The sequence below is a fragment of the Zosterops lateralis genome, assembly GCF_965231275.1.
Source record: "Zosterops lateralis genome assembly, chromosome: 8".
In the NCBI taxonomy this organism is placed as follows: Eukaryota; Metazoa; Chordata; class Aves; order Passeriformes; family Zosteropidae; genus Zosterops; species Zosterops lateralis.
The window spans coordinates 25,314,014-25,337,675 of record NC_139768.1 but is presented as its reverse complement, the minus strand read 5'-3'; the positions used below and the strand labels follow the sequence as shown (position 1 = coordinate 25,337,675).

Below are 23,662 nucleotides of genomic sequence, written 5' to 3'. Positions count from 1 at the left end.
AGTGGCATTTTACTGCAGTTGTGATGGTGGAAGGATACAGATGGATCAGAGCTCATGGACAGATGTACCACCTTTTATTGCACCAACTATACAGCTGGAAAAATTAAATGAGCTTTCAGGCACACATGCCTATAGATTCTAGTTGCCTTTTTGGCTGCCTAGGAGCTTTGACTGATGTTCCTTCAAACTATCAGCAGTGGCTCTCAGATCTCTTTTCTAAGTGGTGAGAGCTGAAGAGGAGCTCATCAGTGAGTACACAGACAAGGCTGGGGGCTTCCCTTTGAGCTTGGCAGAATTGAATTCAATCTGCTGTTTTGCCACAGAGTCCTTTGGCACCACAGGACCCTCTGCAGCTCTCTGATGGCTTTGCCTTTTGCACCATTTTGTAACATCATTTCATTACTCCTCTGTTTTCTGGAGGAAATTTGTAAAAGGAGGTGAATACAACACAGGGGTAGAAATATCCTGTGTTTCACCTGTAGTAGGGCACAGGTATTGATGGGCTCAATAGCTATTCAGAATGAACAATCTCTCCACCAGAAGAGTTTTTACTGAGGCATCGTTGGCTCTTTAAAATCCTGGTTCACACAGACTTTTTTCCTGCTGGGTCCTGATCATTAGAGTTTCCAGCAGAGCAGCTGTCAATTTGGGCTTACCTCGCTTCCAGGATCCCAGTTGGGAAAGCCTTGTTAAATTCTCGCCTTGCAAAGCAATCAAACATGTTTGTTTGATTGTTTGTTTGTTTGTGATGATTTATGCTGTGATTAGGCTTTTGATATTACACTGGTTGGGGTAAGGTGCAAGCAAGCTCTTGAAACAGTGCCAGCACTAAGTCAATATTTCATTAAGACTCATTTATGAGAGAGCTGATGAAGGACTGGAGTGAGGTCTCTACACATTTCATATTCATCTATTTGGGTAAGGCAGCTGATTATTTAAAATATATTTAGATACTTGGTGCAGTTGTAACTGATACAATTCCTAATGTGGGAACAGTCATAGTGATAAAAAGTGTCTTTTATGAACAAAATTTAATCTGCCTCCCTATAAAAATTAAAAGTGATTGTAAATATGTGAGAGTAAAGACACTTCTGTTGCTGTGCCTGTGTGGCTGTACAGATACAGCTCTACAGAGCAGGGGAAGAGTTTGAAAGAAGAGCCTGAGCATTATTGAGACCAGGCTGGGCTGCCTGTGGCAGGATTTATTTATAGTATTTTTGGCAAGGGTATATATTTCCTCCCTGGATTTTCCCTTCTACTCAGCCTCTTTGCTTTCCCTGTTACACACACTGTGGGACACTCAAGGCTCCTCCGTGGCCCCACTCAGCCCAGGCACCAGAAGGGTTTTCTCCCCCTCAGTAGCGCCATAAGGCGCCGTATGAGTGAGAAGCACACACAAATCACTTGTTGGGCAGCTGAGGAAACAGCCATACAATGAACTCCTCAGCCGGTGCCCACTGACAGGGAAGGCTTGAGCACCACAGAAAGCCTCGTGTCAAAGTGAGGGGATGAAGTGAAATGTTACTCCAGCCCTGACAAACACTTGGCACCCGTGCCGCCAGGGAAGATTAATGCCTCCCTTCTCCTTACCTGCACCGACATGATGTTCTCTGACACCCACATCTAATTGTAGGAGCTGAGGTGTAGGAAGCGTCACCCTCGCTTAAAATGTTATCAGGTAATGGGTCTGTGATGATGTGGAGACAAACAGGAGGTTAACAGATAGCTCTTTATCTCCTGCATGAGAAAGGAGGGCGGCGTGTCTGCCGCGCCGATAGCGATCGCTGGGGGATGTCCTTTCCTATGCTGCGAGGGAAATTATACACCGAGGTCAACACACTCAATGAGATGCTGCCAAAATATGTATTTCCTTTCTGCAGACCTTTTTTGAAGAAAGGTCTCATGCTGGAGACTGTAATTAATAAAGGAAATATTTATACAGTGTCACAGAATTTACCAGTCACTCTATAAACATAGATGATCCATGTTCCCTGTCCCAAAGCACTTACAGGCTAAAAAAGGCAAGAGACACGGAGCAGTTTAGATGAGGGAGGGAGCAGCGATTATTAATGGTGAGAAGAAAGAGGATGAGCTGCAGGGAAGGCTTTGGGAGAAGGGAAAGCTTCATCATGGAAATCCAGGTGGTTGTAAGGCCAGGATGGAAAAGTTGAAGATTGAGGCAAAAGTGTTTTAAAGGGGCAGATGCAGATGTGGGCACATCTGGGAGCAGAGATTCTTCTGGCAATGCTGCTGGAGTGACCGGTGAGAAAACTGCAGAGGGGCTCAAGAGCAGATGTGGAGCAAAGGCCCCTCAGGACGTGGGCTGTCATTGCCTCAGCAATGGGATGAGCAGAGGGCTGGAGCTCCTGGTGAGCTGGGAAAGCCGCTGGAGCAAGGAGAGCTCAGGGAAAGGTGGAGAGCCAGCGATGGAGAAGGGAAGAAAAGCATTTCAGAAAACACTGAATGAATGTGTGGTGGAGACAGGAGAAGTATCAACACACCGCTGCAGAGAGGAGGGGAAGTGAGATAAAGGAAAGGAAGTTCAGGCAGCAAGAGTTAGGAACTTTGCCATTGATTCTGGGGACAAAGGAGGAAAATAAATGATAGAGAAGTGAGTGGGATTAGGGGAAGTGCTCAAAGATAAGCATGGCAAGAAGGCAGAAAGCAAAAGGCGAGCGGGCAGCACGGGGGAAGAATTAATCAGGGTCAGGTGACTGGAGGGGATGGTTAAACAACCAAGGAGCCCGAGCCACTTCTGACATTGGCATTTTTCTCCTCTGGTGGGAAAAAGAAAGAAATTAGGATGATTTTCAAATATCTTGGCAATAAAAGTGAGGCATTGCAACTCCTCCCAGCTTGTAGCTGCTTGATTCAGCCCCACTTGTATGTTGGCTGGGGGCACACTGGGGTGGGGTTGCAGTGAGTGCTGTGAAATTGGTCCTCATCCGAAAAGTGCCGAGTTCAGGCAATTCAAATATTCAGTAGTTTCCAATATTCCCTTGGAAAGATAAAGTCTGCGTATGCCTGAGTTTTGAAGTAGTAAAATGCCACAGTATTTTTAGTCTTTGTTTGATCAAAGAAAAATGAACCAGATAGACAAGTGAAAAATTACCCAGGAGCTGAAGTCACTGGTGATGTCTTTTATTGCGCTATCATACAAATAGGAAGGATGTTCTTTTCATCTGACATAATGAAAAATGTATACCCTTTTCAAACTCACTGGTATTCATTCTGAAGTTAGCCCTCCCAAAAAAAAAAAAAAAAAAGACCCTTGACGTTACCTAGAACTTGACAAGTTCTGATTAATTTAATAGGAAAAATCTCTTGATATCAAATACCAGCTACTGTTCAGGAGAAGGTGAAGGGAATATGAATTTTATTTTAAACTCATCTATTACACACAAGTAATAATAAAGAGCAATTTTCAGACTTTTCTTGTACTAATATTTTTTGTTCATATTAGATTAATCAAGACAAATATTCTCAGAAGAGTTAAGGACAATTCATTCCTGAGTAGTTACAGCTCTGAGCATTATCCAATCAGGTAGGCAAAATAGGGTTTTTATATCATGTGAAAAATGTGCTCTGCTCCAAAATTCCAGCACTTTTGCATCACAGAGGTATCAGCCAGTGCTGGGGCCTCATTGTAAAAGTATGTGGTGCACTTTAGCAAGACATTCTCCATCCTCCCTTGCCAAATGCAGTTTGGGACCAGAAATGAAATGGTGGTGGTGGTGTGTGACTGGGGCCAGACACCCACAGTTAAGTGACATTCCCAAGGTCACACGGGAAGTCTGGGGCAGAAATAAACCCTGAAATCTGTTCTCTTGGGTCACATCCAGTTCCTCAACCAGAAAATGCTCTTACCACATCCTGTGCAAGCCAAGGCAAGGCAGTTGTAGCAGCCTCTGCTAAGGTAACAGCAGCTGTGGCTCTCCTTTGGGGTCTGACTCCACACTTTTTAAAGCTGATGGAGAAAGTCCTGCTGAATTGAAGGGCCAGCAGTCAAGCCCTGAGGTGCTTTCATGCTGGTTATGTCTTTCATTCGATTTTGCACAATGTCAGTGAAAATGCGCTCCCAGCACACAGCCTTTTGTGGGTTTGAACCAGTGGTGGCCACATCCAGCTTGAGTTTGTAGCCTCACCTTTGCACCAGATCAATGCACTTTTACACTTTCATGAGGAGAAGCACTTGCTTCCACTCCACATTTTATGGCAGCTCATAAAAGCTGCATTTGAGCTACTCTGTATCATAAAGCACATTAGGAGTTAGTGGAATTCTGAGCTGAAACTGGGATGCAAAAGAAGATCCTTCCCAAAATATAGTTTAGGGATATATTACTGCATCCACCAAACATTCCCAAATAAATGGGACAGTTCCTGGCTGTGCCAGTGGATGATTTGTGATGGAGGTGCAGCCAGAGAGATCCTAGTGAAACCCTTCTGTCTCTTGGAGCACCTGTGTGCTTGAATGACTCTTCTGTGCTGCTTTGCAAGACCTTAGTCTTGCAAAGCAGCACAGACTAAGGTCTGTCTGTTGAAGCCTCTTTTGTCAGAGGAATCTGATTCCTTATCTCCACCAGAAAGAGGGAGGTGACAGGAGAGCTTTCTAGGAATTACACTGCACGAACTTTTCCTGTCCACAGGCAGCTTTACCAGCAGATCCTTATCCCAGCCTCTGGGGTGGAGGTTTCCTGCAGCTAGTTGCAGAAACATAATATTTGTGCATTTCAAAGACAAGGGATATTTGTTATTTTCTATCAGTTTTCATGCATAATAATAATCCCCACCACTTTGCAGGATCCTTGTCATAAAAGACTTCTGGGATGGATTAAACTCCTTGGCACCTCCTCAGTGATTAATCAATCTCAACAGGCATTTATTGCTTTGTTCACTACAGCACAGGAGAGATTATCCCTTAAATATACTTGACTCTTTTGGTACCATTCAATTACACCAAAAAGAGCCACAACACATATACAATTATTTTGAACTACTTCTCCAGTGAGGAGCAATTGATCTTTGAGAGTCTCTTCCTCTTCTTGTTATGCTGATTAATAGCCTTGGAGTTAGTCCCTGAGAGGAAAACATTTCCAAAAATAGATGACAGTTTCCATCTTCATATTTTAATCCCTCAAGGGTCCTTTGCATCCACAACGAAGTCTGGAGGAATATTCCCATTTCTCCCCATCTTTTTTAACCTTGTCACCTCCAAGATGGAGCCACCCAGCTCCCAGTGCAGGGGATGGAAATGGCAATTCTTGATGCCACTTAGGGCCACCCCATGTGTGCCTGTGTCCCACGACAGGCTGTCCATGTCCTCTGGGGATGCACCATGTCAGGGTGTGCCTGGCTGCGTCAGTGGAAGAGCCCAGTGCTTCCTGAGCAACTCTCCTCTGGTGCTGAGAGAAGAGGAGCATCACCCACATCTACTGAGGCAGAAATTCCTGTATAAATACTAACAGAAATCCTGGAAAGGGGAGAGAGGATGGGTGGTAAACAGAGGGAGGACAGTGCCATGAGTGCAGCACGTGGCCTGAGGAGCCCACCTTCCTGCTGCTGACAGGTTCTTGCATTTTCCTGCTTTTCAACACGAGTCTCATGGCTGGTGGTGTGTTTATAGCTGCTCCCGTGGCCAGCACATGAGCCTGCAGTCACTTGGAGATTGCACATCGCATTCTTATCCTTAGAAATGTTTTTAATGCTATCCCATACCAAACACAAACAGCCAGAGGGAAGAGGTGACTGTAAACCTCAGACGCCTCCCATCAAGTTGGGCTGGATGATCTTAGAGGGCTTTTCCAAACTGCAGGATTCCATGGTTCTGTGAGAGACCAGGAGAGGAGTGGGGCTCTTTGCTGGTTGTGCCTGGGCTCAGGTCTGTGATCCTGGTGCTGGAGCTCCACATGGTTTCTCTTTAAAGGAATAACACCTTTCAAGGGTTGGTTTGCAAACAAAATAATGATCTTTTCTTACTTTTCAGGAAATTATTTTTAATATAGTTTATTGAAGCAAGGGGAGAACAATTTAATTGTGAGAGCTGCTGTGAACCATATTTAACCCCCAACGTACTAAAAAGAGGGTTTTCAGATAAGTTATGGTTTTTAATCTAAGTTAAACCATTATGTACATAAGCACTATGTTTTTACTATTCTAATAACTGCCAGCTTGGACTTACCAATTCTTTTTTTATCATCTTTTTTGTCTTCCAAGACAGACCGCTGCATTTGAACTTTAAGAAATATTTTATACTTTATTTGTCTTCATTTCTTTTCTACAGTGCGTGGTGCAATACTGAATCCTTAACTGTGAGCATGATTTCCCTCGGCGTATGTGTAACTTACTGGCTTTCCTGAGAGATTTGAAATGGCAGGATAAAATTCCTGCTTTTAGGAAGTGCATGCAAATGGTCACATCTCGTCTGTCCTGGATGGCATCCAGTGATCTGTTGTTAGTTCAACCTTCTGATTAATAATTTACATATACTTTACCAGCACTTGAAACGAAGTTTCTTCCCTGCAATAATTAATTATCAAATGAACAGTATTGAAAACATATTCTTCTCATCATTCATTTGGGGAGCTAATCTTGGTAAAACATGAAATTAATTATGTGACAGGCACTGAGAGGTTTTAAGATTTACACTGATTTTCTGCCCCTTGAATAACAGTCCTTAGGTTGCAACAAAACCCTCTACAATTGCAATTATAGATGTGAAATTTATATGTAAAAAAAAAAAAAAAAGGAATTTTAAGAAAGGAAATTTGACTTTTAAGTTCTTCTGTACATAAACATCACATCATTGTGCTCCTTCCCTGTACTTTGTGTACCCGTTGTGCCTTTCCTGCCAAGCCCCAGCAATGCTTTACAACCATGAATTAATCAAAGTTTCCCAACAGCCCTGGCCATAGGTCAGGTCGCAGTGCCCCAGCTGCAGCAGAAGCAGGTCGGGCACAATTGGGTTAAGACAAGGAGGGAAAGGGCAAAGACAAGACAAGAGCCCTGGAGATCTTTGCAGCTTCACCCCACTCCCAGCCAGGGCATCCTGCAAGGATATATTAATAACTCCTGTTTATTCCCACGTCCAGCAACTTTTGTTATTAAAAAATACATCAGAATCACTCTGTTCCCAGCAAACAATAATCCACAGACTGTAATTCTAGCAAAACTTATTTTCTTAAGCATTTTAGCCACCTTTCCAGAGAAATGAACATTTCTTCCCACTCTAACCACTTTTCTGACCACTTTTCCAGTGCACTCCAGGGATGATCATGGTGCTTAATTCCTGTCCCCCTACAGCAGCTACCTTTCCAAGAAGGGATAACACCAGCAGCTACTGGCATGGCCCAATAAATGACAAAAAAATCTGTGGCCTCACTTCCATGCTCTCCTCTCTCTGTGGGATGTTGGGCCAACTTCTGCCTCCAAGATCCCCTCTGCAGTTCTGACTTATCAGTGGTAGGTAGACTGTTTTTCCTTAGGATGAAGTTTCACCTGCTTCCATTCTCTCCCAAATACATTTTAAGTATTCTTAGTCCTCCAAAGACCTCAGACTTTTTTTTACTCTGTGCCTTTCAGTGCCCTTCAAGAATGTTATCATAGTCAGTGATGGTTTGTTTTGAGTTGAAAGGGCCCTGTAAGCAAGACAGGATAATGGGATGTGCTCCCTAGAAAAATTGGTGCTGTCTGAAAAGATTGCTGCCCACACAGGGATTTACCTCTGGGACATGATCAGTAAAAAATCTATGATGAAAACAATACTCACTTTGGGACTAAACCCATAAGCTTCTAGACTCCTCAGGAGGCTGTAGCCCAGGGACACAATCCAAGGGAAGAGAAGTCAGCGCTGCAGTCGTGTTTGTACTCTATGAGTCAAACAGGCTTTGTCTTACACAGCCTTTTTCCACCCTAAGGCAGCTTATGACAACAGTTTCTACCAACACCAGCCTGTCCTGGCAGACTCCCTGTCTCTTGCTTAGAGATAAAGATTACAATAGCATCTGGGCGGAGGCCTGGGCGAGGAAACACTTCCCACAGCATCCCTGGGGATGTTCCCTGGAACCCTGGCAGGCAGGACTGCAGTGCCCGGGGGCCCAGCTCCTGCTGGGATGTGCAGCCAGCACAGCAGCTCTCCTGGCTCAGGGAAGGGCAGAGCCTGTCCCGGGGCAGGGGGGTGACTCCTGGGGAACATGGGTGACTCCAGGGGCAGGCGGGTGACTCCCAAGGCAGGTGAGTGACCCCACGGACAGGTGTTGACTGCAGAGCTCTGCCACCACACAGGTTGGCACAGAAGCACTGAGGAAACTGTGTCTTGTTGCTGCCATTTATAGCTGGAAAAACAGAGATGCTGAAAGAGTGCAAGGTCATGCCCAGCCATGGAGGACTTGCTCCTGCTTCATGCTGAGCACTATTTCCAGATCCACCAGTCCTTAAATGTGTGAGCAGCCCCAAGGAAATCAGCAGGATTACTCCTGTCCTTACAGTTAAAGCACACAGAAGTGCTTTGCTGGCCTGGAGCCAGGAGACTCCATCCTGTGGGACCTGGGGAGGAAATGCTGAGCCACATTCCAACATCCCGAGGGGGGATGGATGGATCCCCACCCCTGAGCCCCCAGCGTGGCCCTGGCTGTCCCAGCAGATGAAGCAGTGCCTTTCTCAGGTGTCCCTGTCTGAGTGTCCTGCAAAAGTTTGGGAAGTGTCTGCTTGGAGGAACCATAGGACCCCATGGTGCTTCCCCCAAAATCCATGGCCAGGCATGGGCAGGCAGCACACACCTGTCCTGGGCAGGTGAGTGCCGCCCCACACAGAAACTCTCCGTGCACTGCTCGTCAAGTTCGCTGTCACATATGCTCACAGTGTACTGTAGTCATATTTTTCCCTCCCTGACCCTCAACATCTCAATTTTCTGTCTGCCTTTGAAATCTTGGCTAATTAGGAGGCTACATGTTCCCTGTGAGACTGGCCTTTTGTGCAGAATTTGTAATTAGAGTGACTGTGCAGTGCTCTATTAATTGCAAGAATTGTGATTTTTAGATTAATGAGTTAATTGCTAATATCTGCATACGACATTCCCTCAAGATGTATTACATTACAGTAAATAAACCTTGTGCCTGGAATGGCAGGCATTAAAGGAAACTGCCGTGATTAGTTTGAATACTTTAGATAGCTAAAATAATATTTACTCAAAACACAATGTGTGTAAAACTGGATTTGAAAGCCTTCTTTTTTCCCCCCAGCCTCCCTCACTAGATAACATTTATATTTGATAGCTGGTAGCCAGGAGCTGCCAGGATGCTGCTCTTCCCATAGAGATCCTCCATCCAGCCCTCCCTCTTCAATTACACTTTGTAACTCCTTTAGACTTTATCCCAAATGCTGCACCTTGTCCTTGTTTCCTCCTGAAGGATGCTCCAGCAGCAGTTTCTGCCATCCCCATGCACATCCCCAGCCCCCAGCACGCAAGAGCCAGGGAAAAGCTGAAGCTGCAGAAGTTGTAACAGGATGGGGGGGAATTATCCATATTTAAACTCCCAAGCTGCTCCTGCTTAACTGTTGTAGCAAAATCCCATTGGAAATGTAACAGCCAGAGCTAGCCAAGACCTTGGTAACAGCTGAGTGATTTTCATCAGACAAGTAGCTGTTTGCTGAAAAGTGTAATTTTGGGACAGCTGAAACTATTTGCAAATTCATCACAATTTCAGGAAATAGTTTCCTTTAGAATAAAAGCCCCAAATGAAAAAGTTTCCCAGTTTCCCAGTTTGATAATTTCTAGATTAAGTGCCTCTTTTTGTTTTGCAAATGAAATTTGATTTAGATATTTATCTAAATTAGATAAAAACCTGCAGAGGATGAATGCCAATGTTGGTTTGCACGACACAATCCCTTTGGGGTTGGCTCTGAGTAGTTCTTTCCTTTTTGTACTTTCTGTTTATTTGTTTAAACAAAACCTAGGCCCTACCCAAAACAATTTCCCAGGATTTTAGTTTAGGCTGTTATTCACAGGAGTTATTCCCATACTTGTACTGCACAGAAATAAAGGCAGGATGAGTTAATTCCAGTAATGAGCAACTGCTTAGCTCAGGATCCATACCCAACAGACTTCTCAGAGGCACAGAGAAAAGTTTATCTGGAAATCACATTGCATTTGTGTTTTCTAAAACTCCTGTTTGCTCACACAAGGGCATTGCTGCTGCTCCCCAGCTTCTCAACAAGACTCAGGCCCTATAGCTTTAGGTGTCTGACTTTTAAATGAGATGGTTCATTACATGAACTAAAATTTCCTTAGAAAACAGCATTAATGGCAATTGAAAAAATCCTCTTCACTTGTCAAAGTGGTTCAGATTTTTTGAGCCTGGCTAGTGAAGACTTCTGCTTGCTTTCCCAAGGAGAGCAGCTGTCCCTCTTGCTGCCTGTTTGTGGATATGGTCACATCAAAATATGTGCTTTGGAGAGAGGATTGTGCGGAATTCTGGTTTGGGAGATCTGCCTGTAGCTCAGACATCCACTCCAGTACTGCTGCACCTCCCAGGGCTCTTCATTGTGGTACTGAATGCACTCACCAAAACCTGGGAGATACAAAGGGATTGAGCAGAGGTCATACAGGGAAGCGAGAGGGAAAGAAAGACATGTTCCAGACAGGAAAGATCCCAAACCAGAACAGTCTATACACATAGTTGGTACCTGCAATATATATAATATAATCTATTATATTCTATTAATTATATTAGCTGTCACTGTGGAGTACATAGTGCTTCTCAAAACGTGACACAGAACAGGATCAGAAACTTCTCATCCTGGAATGTCCCCCAAACCATGGGAGAAGATGTTATGTACTAAAAGGCAGCAGAAAGTCTGTTATATCACAGGCATTTCAAAAAGATGCTGGAACAAACAGGAACATCCATCCTGTTTCTGTGTTTTGGGGATTTTTTTCTGACCACAGATCCTGCGAATTGAGATTTCCTGGGGATTTAATGGCAAAGATTGAAGGCATCTTAGAGGTCTTTTCAAACTTTAATCATTGTCTGATTTCTCTGGCTGCTGTGTTCTGAAGTTTATTCAAGAAATAGGAATGTAAGAGACCAGATCTTCTATGCCTTTTATCTTTCTCTTTAAAGAATCGAATTCCTGCAGCTTGTTTACTGCCAAGTAAAAATTGAAAATGCTTACTTAGAAACTAAGGAATGGTCTTCACCACAAAGGTCTGTTGCTTTGATAACGTTGCTGTAAAAGCAGCAAAAATCCTCCTGGGGACATGATTCAGTCACTTAAAGAAATGCAGACACCAGTGCAACTTCTTCCAGTTTGGAAAGGAAAATAAGCAAGATGGTACAGGACATGTTTACTCCAGTGTAATTATATCAAAATAGGACTTCCAGTGTATAACTGCTTCAGTTTAAAAACCCAAAAATCCTCTCTGTAGCAGTCACTGCTGTGACAGTGGCGTTTTCAGGGGGGTTGTCCTTTGCTTCAACATACACAAAAACTTGGACTGCTCTGTGATTCTGTAGTTCTGAATTAACCTGGCGATGAGCAGCTTTTGGCAGGGCTTACTGAGATTTTATTCTTTTCCCATAAGAAGCCCTTCAGTCAAAATGCAGAAGTGGAAGGGCGAGTGCAGGCAGCTTTGCTGCCCGTGCATGGGGTGGAATCACTCCCAAATACCCAACTGACCTCTGGGATGATGTTCCTTCTTTAAATTCCCAGCCAGAACCAGTGCCAGTCCCAGCTGGTCATGGTGACCACCGCAGGAGCCTGTGCTGGGTGGCCCTGGGTTGTTTGGGTGGCAGTGGAGAGTCCAAGGCTCACCCAGCTCAGTCCCCTTTGTACTTGTGTCCCAACACTGCTTCACACTGGGCAGGCCACGGGCGCTGCTTTATCTGCATTTCCCTCGCTCCCTCCCGAGCTGACACCACGCTTGCTACATCTCTGGTGACCAGAGAGATTTAAGACACAATTGTACTATCAATGAAATGCAACTTATGCCTTCCAGGCACTGAAATCCTTGGAGGGCCTCGTGCAGGGCTGCACTGCTTCAGGTTTATGCCAGTAAGTTCCTAATTAGCATAGGAGACTGCAGACTCTGCTGAGGAGGATGCTGGCTGGGAAGCAGCTTCTCCTGCCCTGCCCAGGGACTCTGCACCAGCCACTTCATCTCTGCTCCCCGGGTACCTCTCTGACTCACCAGCCTGCAGGTGCTTTGGGACTGGGATGATCTTCCCAAGGACAGCCAGCACAAGGAGGACAAGGTCAGGGCTGCTGGCTGAGCCAGCTTTGCTCAGCCTCGCCCCAGCCCTTGTCTCTAACAGGGTTGCACTTGATGCCCCAGGGCAAACTCTGAGAAACAGAAATTTCCCTTCCGGCTTCCAACAGCCAGCAGCATGAACCCAGAGATGGTGCCTAGATAGGCCTGTGCAGTAACCCCTGATGGACTTATATCCCACAAGATTATTTCAGCCCCATGGTCTGATGTGGCTCCACAGCATTTTGGGTGCACTATTTAATTTTGTACCACGAGAAAAGACACTCAGATATAAAATCTGAGATGTAATGGTGATCTGATATATTCTTGTGTTATGAGAATTCGCACATCCTCATCCCCTATTCCCTTTCCCACACCCTTGAGGGTTTTGCAGACATCTGTCATACCCCCTTTGGCCAGCTCTTTTGCAGACAGATCTCAGATAATGCCCCAGGCGTGACTGTAATTCAAACAGTGAGTGACAGATAGAATAAGGGGCTGTGAGTCAGGGCTGAGGGACACAAGCCCACATTTCACTCCAAACACCAGCAGTGCCCATGCAGGGGCATTCCCAGTGTCTGAAATGCCCAGTCCACCCTTTCGTTTAGTAACCAAACTCTTTTCTGTCAACACTAAAATGTTAAATCTCCCAACAGCTTACAAAACAATGACGACTGTGGAATTAGAGGCTGGGTGCTGTAGAGTTGCCCGTTAAGATATTACAGGATTTCTGGAAGCAGAAACAAGCTGGAGTTTATGGAAGGTAAAGGTTGAGGAAGGCCATGATAAGGGAGAGGGAGCAGGAAGTGTCCTTATCTGATAACTATTTGTTTAAAAACACCTGGCACATACATAAAATTAGGGCATCCAAATGCCCTTCAAACTTTAAACCAGACAGATTGATTCAAGCACCTTTCATTAAACTTTCCTGGAAAGATTAAACATCAGCCCTGTGTTCTATCAGCAGAACAATTCTGCTCATGCAGCGATGACATTAAGATGTTTTATGGAAGGGGTGTACAAATGTGCATGCACTCTGTGAGGCTTTTCTCCAGACTTGTAATTCCTTGCTTAAGAATATAAACCGAAGAAAATGGGAATAAAAATACCCCAACAGTTCTGCATAATGATTTCACACACATGCAGGGGTAAAAAAAACCCCACAACAGGATTATGAAAAGAGAATTTTATTGTATGTTGGCATCCTTTTGCTCATGTTTGCAAAGGGAAATGGATTTGAGAATTTCCCACCGATTTGAATTCAGTGGCTGTAGTAGGGCAGAAGTAATATGTATTGCCTCGTTCTAATCATTGATTCAATTCAAGAGTTCTCAGCATGGAACTCTTTTTCTTTCTCAATGGGAATAAATTTTCCAAGAAGGGATAACACCAACATATTATATAAAACATCACCCAGCCCCTAAATTTGTGCGACTTGGTGGAAATCAGTCAAAATCTATATTTAATTTGATGTGAGGAAAGTACGATGCCGAGCCCAGATTACAACACAACTGCTGCTATTACGATCAATGTACTGTTGAACTAAATTGTTTTATATATTGTATTAGGGGATCCCAGGTGTTTTGCTGGTCTTACAGCCCACTTGTTGCTGCAATCAAAGCTAGGAAAGGATTAATAAATTCTGATATTATGTGTGGGCACCCCATTCCTTGCCAACCCACGCTTGTCTCCCCACAACCACAAAAGAGAAACGAACTCCACCGGAGCCTTCTCTCCCCCAGATCCTGCAGAATGCAGCCTCATGGCTCTGTCACCTCCTCTGCGCGGGGCACAGGCACAGTAATACATTAACACGAGGTCATAGCCTGACAAATGCTCCTCAGGCAGTGTAACCAGCGCTGCCATAAACCCAGCCCTGCTGCTGCTCCCGCTGCTCCTTCCTCCCGCCGCAGCCTCTCCTGGTGCGAGCACATGTCCCACCAGGCTGAAGGCACAACCAGCCTGGGCAACAGATCCAGCTGAAAATAAGCTTTTTTTCACTCCCCCCCTGTTTCCCAGGATTAGTGTTCAGCTGGATCCGTTCCCTGATCCACTTCACCTTGCAGCTGCACAAATGCTGGTGCTGGCAGCAGAAGGAGCAGGGAGGGCTGGGAGCGCGTGGCCAGGGCCCAGAGGAGCCAACTGCTCCTGGAGGCACTTGCAGCAGCAGCTGAGCACAAACGGTATTTTTTTTTAGTGGGCTTGGTTTTCTTTCAAAATTAGGGAGAGCTGAGAGAGTTTCTGCCCAGACTGCAAGTAACTCACTCTTTCCCAAGCAGGAGCTCCAAGTCCAGCCTGACCCTATACAGCAGGACATCACCAGGGATGTGCAAGTCCTGCTCCTGGAGGCAGAGGGCAGGAAGGGCAGGGCTGAGGAATATTTGGGGTCTCAGGACCCTTACAGAGCACACTGACCTCCCACAGCAGTGTGGGATCAGAGCTGGGGGACCCAGCACCTCAAGCACCAAGGCAGCAAGAGTACAAATGAGGGTCATCTCCCAGAAGGAATCCACTTGAGATACTCCCATAGAATACTGAGAACTGTTATTCCTGGCAACTTCCACTCTGAAAACTGCTTTGGTGGTTTCTTTTTCATGATGACAAGCAAGATTCACTGTGCTTTTAAACCAGAAAGAAAGGAAAAAAAAAAAAAGATAAATGCATCTACCCGTCTTTCCCTGTGCTCCCACCAAGAGCTTGTGGCATGAATGAGTCTTTTTCACTTGTATTATGTTACTGTTACGGTATGAAACTCCAAGTCTGGGTTGAAAACCTTTTGAATGTGTAAAAAAATAGTGTTACAGTAATTAAATTCTAAAAACTGATCCTAAAATGGAGGGGGAAGCTGCTGATCTAAGATCATACATTGCCTTTAGGAGCAATTTTTTTCTACCAGTGCAATCTCTCACACTGGATGACATCCTTACAGTAAATAATAGAAAAAGTGATGTGAACCATCCTCCTAATGAACTTACTTTCACAAGACTGATACCAAATGTTGGATTTTGGCTCCCCACTAGAAGTAATTGTTTTTGATGGTGCTTATACACTCATGTCAGTCTGGTGTGAGATCAAATCTATGAGAAAAACAACCCATCTTCTAAATTCTCAGGTCCAGAACAGTTTTGGAACAAATATGTTTTGGAACTAATCCATCCCTGGTTTGCATCAATCACAGGGGTGAAATGAAGGATGTGCTTCTTTTAATGCATTTTCAAGTTAAAATAGGGTGTTAATATTAAAAGTGGAGTACATAGGAAAATAAACCAGTTTATTTCTCCATTTCTCCAAATTTACACTCACAAAAGCCTTTAAGGAAAATGCCTTATTGTATTCATATTCCTGCCTACTGGAGTTGTATTAAGGGCAGATGAACCAAACTCTTGACTTACATTTCCAAAAAACAAGTGTTTCCTGCCACCCATTTGTAAAAAAAACCATGAGCACCTTCTCAGTTATTGTAATGATTATCCATTATAACCTAGCCAGCATATCTGCTCCAAACCAGTCTCATTTGAAAACCTGGTAAAAAATAAATGGGGTATTGACATTGGTGCTGGATACTCGGCGTTCCTCACATCCAAATCTCATTTCTAACGATCAAACACGGCTCAGAAGGATCGAGGCAGGATTTGTGTCTGCCTGTTCCTGCATAGCACCGAGTAACTAAGTTGCACAAACACTTGGAGCAGTAACATAACTGGTCTATTCTAGTCAACAGATACTCGCTCTAAATCTGCAGGGAGAGAGATGCTGGCAGTGAAATTTATGCACTGAGAGTCATCCAGCTGAAGTCACCGTGACTCCTCGCGCTACATAAAAGCGACGCAGCAGCGTCGTCTTTGCAGGATCAAGGCCCGCATTTGCATCTGCAAATCAGCCCTTTTATGAAAAGCAGGCCATAAATTTTATTGATTATTATTTTTTTTTAGTTCCTTGAGCCGTAGCAGTGCAGCAGGAGGTGCTGCTCCCAGGCTGACATGTCGGTGAAGTGTAGAGGCAAAGTGTGATTGTGCTCCCGGTTGGAGGAGCCTCGTGCGATGGGCGCTCAGCTGCTCGGAGCCAGCATGTGGGTCAGGGAACAATATCCCAACATCATCATTCCCCTGAATCCCCTGCTCAGGGAAAACAAGTTATTCACAAGAGAAGCATGTCATCCCTTCCTAAAAATAATTACAAATTCATCAAATAGAACTACTAGAGACACAGGGGGTGCAGACTTTCTGTTACGTTTTAGTGAGTAAAGCTGCAATGCTGGGCAAGCAGCATTATTCCAGCAAGGCAGGTAAGCCCTAGGTGGCAGGGAAAAGGGGCATAGCCTGGATCCTGCACTCCAAACACCCATTCCTCATACTGGAGGGAATCGTAGGAAGTGCATTTTTAAAAGTTCATTTGATTTCACAACAAATGATGCTGGAAGAGCTTGGTCCCTAATTGTTACCAGGAACTTTTCGGTACAGCTACTGATAAATTAAAATACATAGAATAGAGGAACAGCTTGGATTTGCTTTGCAGGCATCCCTCAGCAGCTACGTTTTCAGACTATTCCTCTCCTAGCAGGGATATCAGCACAGCCACCCTCAGTTAGTCCATGAGTTTGGGTGCCTCAGAGATGTGTGGAACCTTCCTTTTCATTAACAGCCTACTGCCTGAAACATCTGCCCAGAAGGTGGGTAAAATCTTGAAACAACCTGCAGGAAAGAGGCCAGAATAGAGGTCTGGTCTGTGCCTGCACACAGCAGAACTATCCTCCTCTTGGGCTGTTAATTCTTCCACTTGTCCCAAAACTGCTGCTCCCAAGCTCTGGGAAGCCAAAACACCCCACTCTGAGCACACACTAAATTTCACACAAACCAATGAGGCGCTGGAGGAGCTTGAAGCTCCTTCAAGGTTGGACAGCAGCTGAATGGAAGTTTTAAAAGCTGCAGTTGGAAGTTAAACCCCCGTTGTTCCAGGCCTCCCACTGAACCCACTGTGTATCTTCTTTCTGAGCATCTCATTACAAAGGCTATTTCACACTTGATGAATGTTCGATCGCAATCCAAATAGTTTGAAGAAAAATCCACATGCCTGAGGATTGCCCCCTGCTAAACTCGAAGATGTGTAGCTTAAGAGATTTCTCCTTTACAACCTGTAACCTAATTGCTCTGGTAATGAAATAATTATTTGTGTCTTTGGCCTCAACTTATGTCACTGCCTTTGTTTACATCATGAACTCAAGGTTATGTATTAGAAGCAATTGCTGTGTTCCTGCCCGGCACCCCCATACATTGTGTACGGAATGTTTAACAAAGCAAATTGGGTGAAGCAAAGAGAGAGAGGGGTCGTGGTAAAAAAATCCCCACTGCAATGCCAGGAGAAAGGCCTTGGTCAGTGCAAATCCCCCATCCACTGCAGCCCACTGCAAAGGAGCTGCCCACAATATTCTGACAGTTAGCAGTGCTGCTGAAGAAGGAAATCCAAGAAGTCCCAGTAATACGGAAATTGTGATTTGCATGTTGAGGTTTCCTCCAGGCAGGCAGAGTTTTCCCTTCGGAGGGACTTTTGCCAAAGGGAAAAGTGAAGAATTAGATGCATCTTCCAGCTGAAAGCTGCTGAATTTTGCTCAAATCTTCGTGGAGGTGCCTGGCCGTACCCACATCGTGCAGAGCCTGGGCGTCACAGGGTGGCCACAGCTGTGGCCATCTCTGCAGTGACACCACGGGGAATTCTGCTGAGCCGAGGCCACGTGAGGCTCCAGTTCTGCGGGACAGCGGCGGCAGCCCCCGGCAGCAGGTGCTGGGAGGACAAATGATGGACGTGGTGTAAACATCCGCTGAGGACATACAACGTGCTCTTAAGAATTAAGATCTCTAGGCCCTTAACCGTGTAATTTCACCCACAAAAACTGAAGCTCGCTTATTTATTGTGATGGACAATTGAGCTGGTTCAAGGGTTTTATTTGAGCGGAAAAGGAATGTACTGTTTCCCAGGCTGATTGAGAAGCACGGGATATATATAATGCAGGAGGCTCGATGATTATAGAACAAAAAGATGGGATCACCACCTGCCCACATTCTTGTGATAAGCAGATGAAGAACGTCTGTCAAAACATTAATTCCCAAATCTACGGGGGTAATACGGAATACAAATAGATGCGCGCCGAGCGCGCTCTCGTTATCTCGCACCCAGCCGAACGCCCCGCCGCGCTCTCACCGCGCTCACGGCAAATCGGGCGCTCGGAGGGACCGGACGCGGCGGCCCCTCGGCCTGGGGATGTCAGCAGCGCGGGCCGCGCATCCCCGGCGGCCTGTGTTCCCCGTGGCCTTTATCCGCCGCCCTCCCCGCATCCTCTCCGGCCGCGCTGCGGGCCCGGGGGCGGGACGCGAGCGGGCGCGGGGGCCGGGCCGGGGTCTCCGCGGGGCCGGTGGCGGTGGCGGGGCGGCCGCGGAGCCGGGCCGAGCGCGGGTGGCCGAACAAAGGCGGAGGCGGCGGCCGGCCCTGCCCGTGCCCCCCGCCCCTCCGCGGGCCGCCCGGAGCGCAACAGGCGCCGCGCCCCGCCGAGCCCCTTCCGCGCCCCGAGCCCCGCCGAGCCCCTGCCCTGCCCTGCCCCGCACGGGCCCGGGGCCGCTCCCACCCCCGGCCTCCCCCGCCCCTGCCTCGCTGCGTCTGTTTGTACTTTAGCTGATCCACTAATCCCCCGAGAGAGCCTATTTGTAGTGAAGAGTATCTATAGGGGGCGAGGCTGGTCCATGTGGGTTTGTGTCATTGGTTTGCAAGGAGAGACCCCGCCTATTGCCAAAAAAAAAAAAAAAAAAAAAAAAAAAAAAAAAAAGAGAGAAAAAGAAGAAGGAAAAAAAAAAAATAAAAAAAGCGAGGCAGTGAGAGCCTCTACCTCTCCTCGCTCTCCGCTCACCCAGCGTGGCGAGGGGGAGCGGCCGCTCCGCCCAACACCGCCCGGGCACTTTCTGGCTTAAAAAAAAAAAAAAAATCCAAGGAAAAAAATAAAAGGCACAAACAAAAAAGGAAAAAAATAAAAAAAAAAGCAGGAAAAAAAAAAAAAAGGAAAGAGGAAAGGGGGGGGAGGAAAGAGCGGCCCTCCCCCCCAAGTTGCAATTAGCATCCTCTCCGCTGCTGCTGCGGGGCTCCGGTGCCCCCGTCCGCTCCCGGCGCGGCGGCGGGCGGAGCAGGAGAGCGGGGAAAGGGGGGGTGGGGGGGAAGGATTAAGTTGGGTTTTTTTTGTTTTTTTTTTTTTTTTTTTTTTTTTGTGCGGTGTGCGAGCGGGTGGCGTTTTTAAGGTGGATCTCCGGCAAGCAGAGCCCGGCGGCGGATGCGGGAAGGGATGCGGCGGTGAAGAGCGGCGCGGGGCCGGGAGCAGGTAAGGGAGCGGCGGCGGCGGCGCTTCCCGGCGAGAAGGACAAGGGAAAAGCGAGGACATCTTTGCTTTAGTCAACCTCAGCGGCGAGGGGGACAGAGGAGGCAAAAAAAAAAACCAAACCAAACAACAAACCACCCGAGGAGGGGAGGGTAGGTGGAAATGCGATGTGGTGGGAGGCGGCCGCGCAAGTTGCGCGGGTGGGCGCGGAGCGGCGGGGTGAAGTGGGAAATCTTTTGTTGTGCCGGGCCCCGCATTGTTTACTTAGTGCCGAGAGCCGCCGACAACATCTGCCGGGGGATTAACGGGGCGGCGGCGGCAGGAAAGTTTGGGCAAGGGGGGAACCCCGCGGTGCGGCGCGGCCGATGCTCTGGGGGACGCGGAGCAGCCGCCGCCTTGCGCTGCCTTTATAATTTTTTTTTTTTTTTGGAGGGGGGGGGAAATAGTGTATTTAGTTATTGCCTTTTTTTTTTTTCCCTCTCTGAATTTTAGGTAGATTACGGGGGGACAATTGGTTTAGTGTTTTAATTTTTTTTTTAATTTTAATTTTTTAAAAAATGATTTTATTACTGCTCAATAACCGCGCTCGCCCCTCAGTCACTTAGCAACTCTCCACGCTTCTAACCCGCGGAGGTGCGCGGTGTCCGCGGGGCCGCGCCTCGCTCCTTCCTTCCCTCCCACCTCGTACCCCTCCGCCCCAGCTCGGAATAATTCCCCCACTATTTATTTATTACGTACATTTTCCCCCCTCGATTTGGACATTTTAAACCTTTCCCTGGTATCGCTAGAATGGAAAATCAGAGGGGGTGCGTGGATTTAGGCGCTGAGATTGTTCTTTTCACACCCCTCCGCCCCATGATAAAAAAATAACATTCCCCCCCCAAAGTTGCAGGACTTGCTGAGGGGGAAAGAATAGCCTTTTGTCCTGCCGAGGGACGTGCCCCCAAGGTAAATCCTGGCTGGAGCTTAGCGCCTGGTACTTTGCCGGGTCCCAGGGCTCTGCCTGTGCTGGGGAGGAGGAAAGTAGGAGATGGAGATCTCAAAGTAGTAGAAGTAATTTCTTCTTTCAGCTACACTTCTCCGCTGCCTTTGAATTGCCTGCAATGAATGTACGTAGCTCTAATTGAAGTACTTTAATCATTCACACTTGATTAAGTATACCGTGACCAGAGGAGAGGAATACACACGGCTCCCTAGAACGGGAGGGATGGGATGACATTTTAATCCTGTGTTTTAAAAAACATCAGTGGAGCAGGGGGAAAAAAAAAGAAAAAACCGATCGGCGGTGGCGGTTCGGTGTAACGGTCCCTTGTTTCCATACAGATGGTGGCTTTCCTTCGGGATGAAATCGCCGTGATTGTGGATATTTGGGGAGGAGGGAGGAAGAAAAGGCACGTACTTTTAGGTTTGTTTAAGCAGAGTGAGGAAAATAATGATAGACGAGATGCCTGGTGACAAAATGCTTTTGTTCCTGTTTCCATCAGTGCATAAGGGCGCCGACCTGCTTTAGCATTCTTTAAAGGTCTCTCTTTACCAAGGAAAATTGAAGACGGTCTCATTATAGGAGAGTGTGTTCAGAATACTATGAGGTATTTATGAATTCAGAGGTGATTACTGGATCACAGACATTTCAATTACGCATCCTCTAGTAAAAAAAAAAAAAAAAATTAAAAAAAATTATTTGTAGCGATGTGTTCTGTAATCTGTTACTTCCATAAAGCTGATTTGTGCTCGAGCTCCGGAGCTGGCTGAGGGAATGGGTCCATCCACGGGGCTCGAATCTTAAACAAGGATGTGTGTTCTTTGCCTCACAAAACTTTCTGCTGCAGGGGCAGCCCAGAGTTCCCATGAAAGCGATTGTTTGGGAAACGTCAGCTATCGTCAGTATTTTTCTGGAAAATCTGGCGTTGTGAATGCAGGGTGGTATTTTTAGAAAGGAGCTTTTTTTATTTTTGGAGGCGTTTGTGAAACCCACCTGTTAGCCATTAGGGGGGATAGAGGTTGGCTTTCATCGTCAGCAAGCCCGGGCGCATCTGGGGGCTGCGGGCTGTTCCTCACTTCATCCAAGCTCTTCCCAGTCGTGGGCAATCAAAATATCTTTCCCTTTAAAAGTTATAACCAAGTGTTTCTAAAGCTGAGCAGAAAATAAGGTAGTTCAGAGTGGTGGCACTCTCCTGCGTGTAGGAACATGGATTGCAGGAGCATTTGACTTTTCCTTTCTCTCCTAGAATTTCAGACTGAGATGTTTCCCTGGTCCAGGGTTTTATTGTCAGTTTTATAGAGTACAAGTCACAGATGATGTTTTCTTGCTGTCAGCTTTCCCTCTCTTTAAGGTAGTTTTCCAGCCCATGTAGATCTGAGGGTTTGGCTGGCAGGATGGCTCCAGAGCTTGATGCCCCGTGGAGCTGCCACCCCACAGCCCCCTTTGCTGACAGCTCCCTCTCATCCCCCCCACGCCACCGAGGGCAAAGGTGTGCCCTTTTTCCACTCCTGCTTTTCCTAGATGGAGAACACTCAAAGGAATTTCCCCACAGCAAGAACTGTAGCACAGACTGTCATCTTTAACACTGGCATTTCAGTACACAGATTTGTCACTGGGGTCTAGTGATGATATTCCTTGCATCAGGAAAAACATCAGCCTCAAAGTATGAGGTCCCAGGCATGAGCTGGAAGTAACACACTGAAGCCTTTGGCCAGGAAAGTTGATTTATCCATCAGGCTGGCTGCAGTTCAAATAAAACTTCTTCAGTTCAGCTGGCTCTGGCAAGAATGAAATATACTAATGAAAAAAAACCCCTGAATCTGGGTTTGCCCAACAATTTGGAAAAGGTAGGTTAATTTTCCCTGGGTGTTTTGGGCTGTTTACTAGCTGTGGGAGTTGAAAGAGGCTTCATGTTTAAAGCAGAAGAAATGGAAAAGCTGCCCAGAACACAGCACTGGCAATTTGCAAGTGTTTTGTTAAGATCTGGTGGATGATGCTGTCTCATAAAACCTGATGGGTGTCACATTTACTCCTCACATCAGATCTAGTGAGCATTCCTGTCTTTGCTTTGTATTTTGGTTGTAGTAAGTTAAAGAAGTAAAGAGTGGAGCTTCTGGTGAGTAGCTCTTCAGTTTGGTCTGGTGATTTACACCTGCCCTAGATATTGGGGTTTTTTCAGATCCCTCTGTCCAGCTGTGAAGGATATTTATATTACAGACTCTGAAAGGAGAAATGGTCAGGGCTCACAGGTGAATTAAAGACCATGTGTGGGGAGTGCAAGGTGATTTTTGGGGTCCCCTCTTGCAGGAAGCACTGAAACTTTGGAGGGGAGGTTTTGGCAAGTCACTGCTGGTTTGGCTCTGGTTACTGGGACAACACAGCTGTTTTAAGCAGGAATTGGTGTTTTCTCCATTGCTGTTTGTGGTGCTGGAAGATGTAACTTCAAATGCAGTTTGTCACACCCAGGTATGAGGATGTAATTCTAGAATGCAGTTTGTCATGGTCAGATATGCCTGGGCCACCTATCATTCCTTATGCCATGTTCCCATAGTTTGGGTTTTTTCCTCCTTCTCCTTTGCCAAAGGAAACAAGATAAGATTTAGGTGAAAGGATGAAAAATGTCATGACCATCCTCTGCAGCAGTGAGGTCTTGGCAACCAAATCTTTTCATTGTACCACCCACGTGTTTTCTCCTTCTGCTCTGCCCTGTGGTGGTGAGGAGACTGGAATTTTGGCATTTTACCAGAAAGTCACCACATAACATTCTGTGTGAAGTCAGCAGGAGTTTTGGTGACAGAGCACAGAAGAATCAGTGTCACTTGTTTAGTTCTACAATGGTGCTTTATAAGTGTGCACTCCCCTTTCTTGCACCATCAGCCTCAGTGATTTTTTTAAGAACCAAGAATAAACATCTGGAGGTGATAAGGCAGGTGGAACACTGGAGTTTGCTTTTTGTTGGACTTGATCTGGTGAGGGGTGAACATGGTGGTGCTGTGTGGAAAGGTCATGGGGGCCCTCCTGCCAAAACTTGTGGTGTTTTTTTTGTGGTTTGTTTTTGTTTTTGTTTTGTTTTGTTTTGTTTTTT

The 23,662-nt window shown here is 46.2% G+C and overlaps 1 protein-coding gene across 3 annotated transcripts in view; it reads left to right on the top strand.

Annotated features, from left to right (window-relative positions):
- The first annotated feature begins 18,926 nt into the window (after positions 1 to 18,926).
- LOC310911953 (C-terminal-binding protein 2) overlaps positions 18,927 to 23,662 on the top strand; it is a 136,664-nt gene continuing 131,928 nt past the window's right edge. For 2 of the 3 annotated variants that reach the window (XM_083866042.1, XM_083866044.1), the window contains exon 1: positions 18,927 to 19,598. The gene's annotated coding sequence lies outside the window, so the exon portion shown is untranslated. The other variant, XM_083866043.1, reaches the window with a different exon arrangement.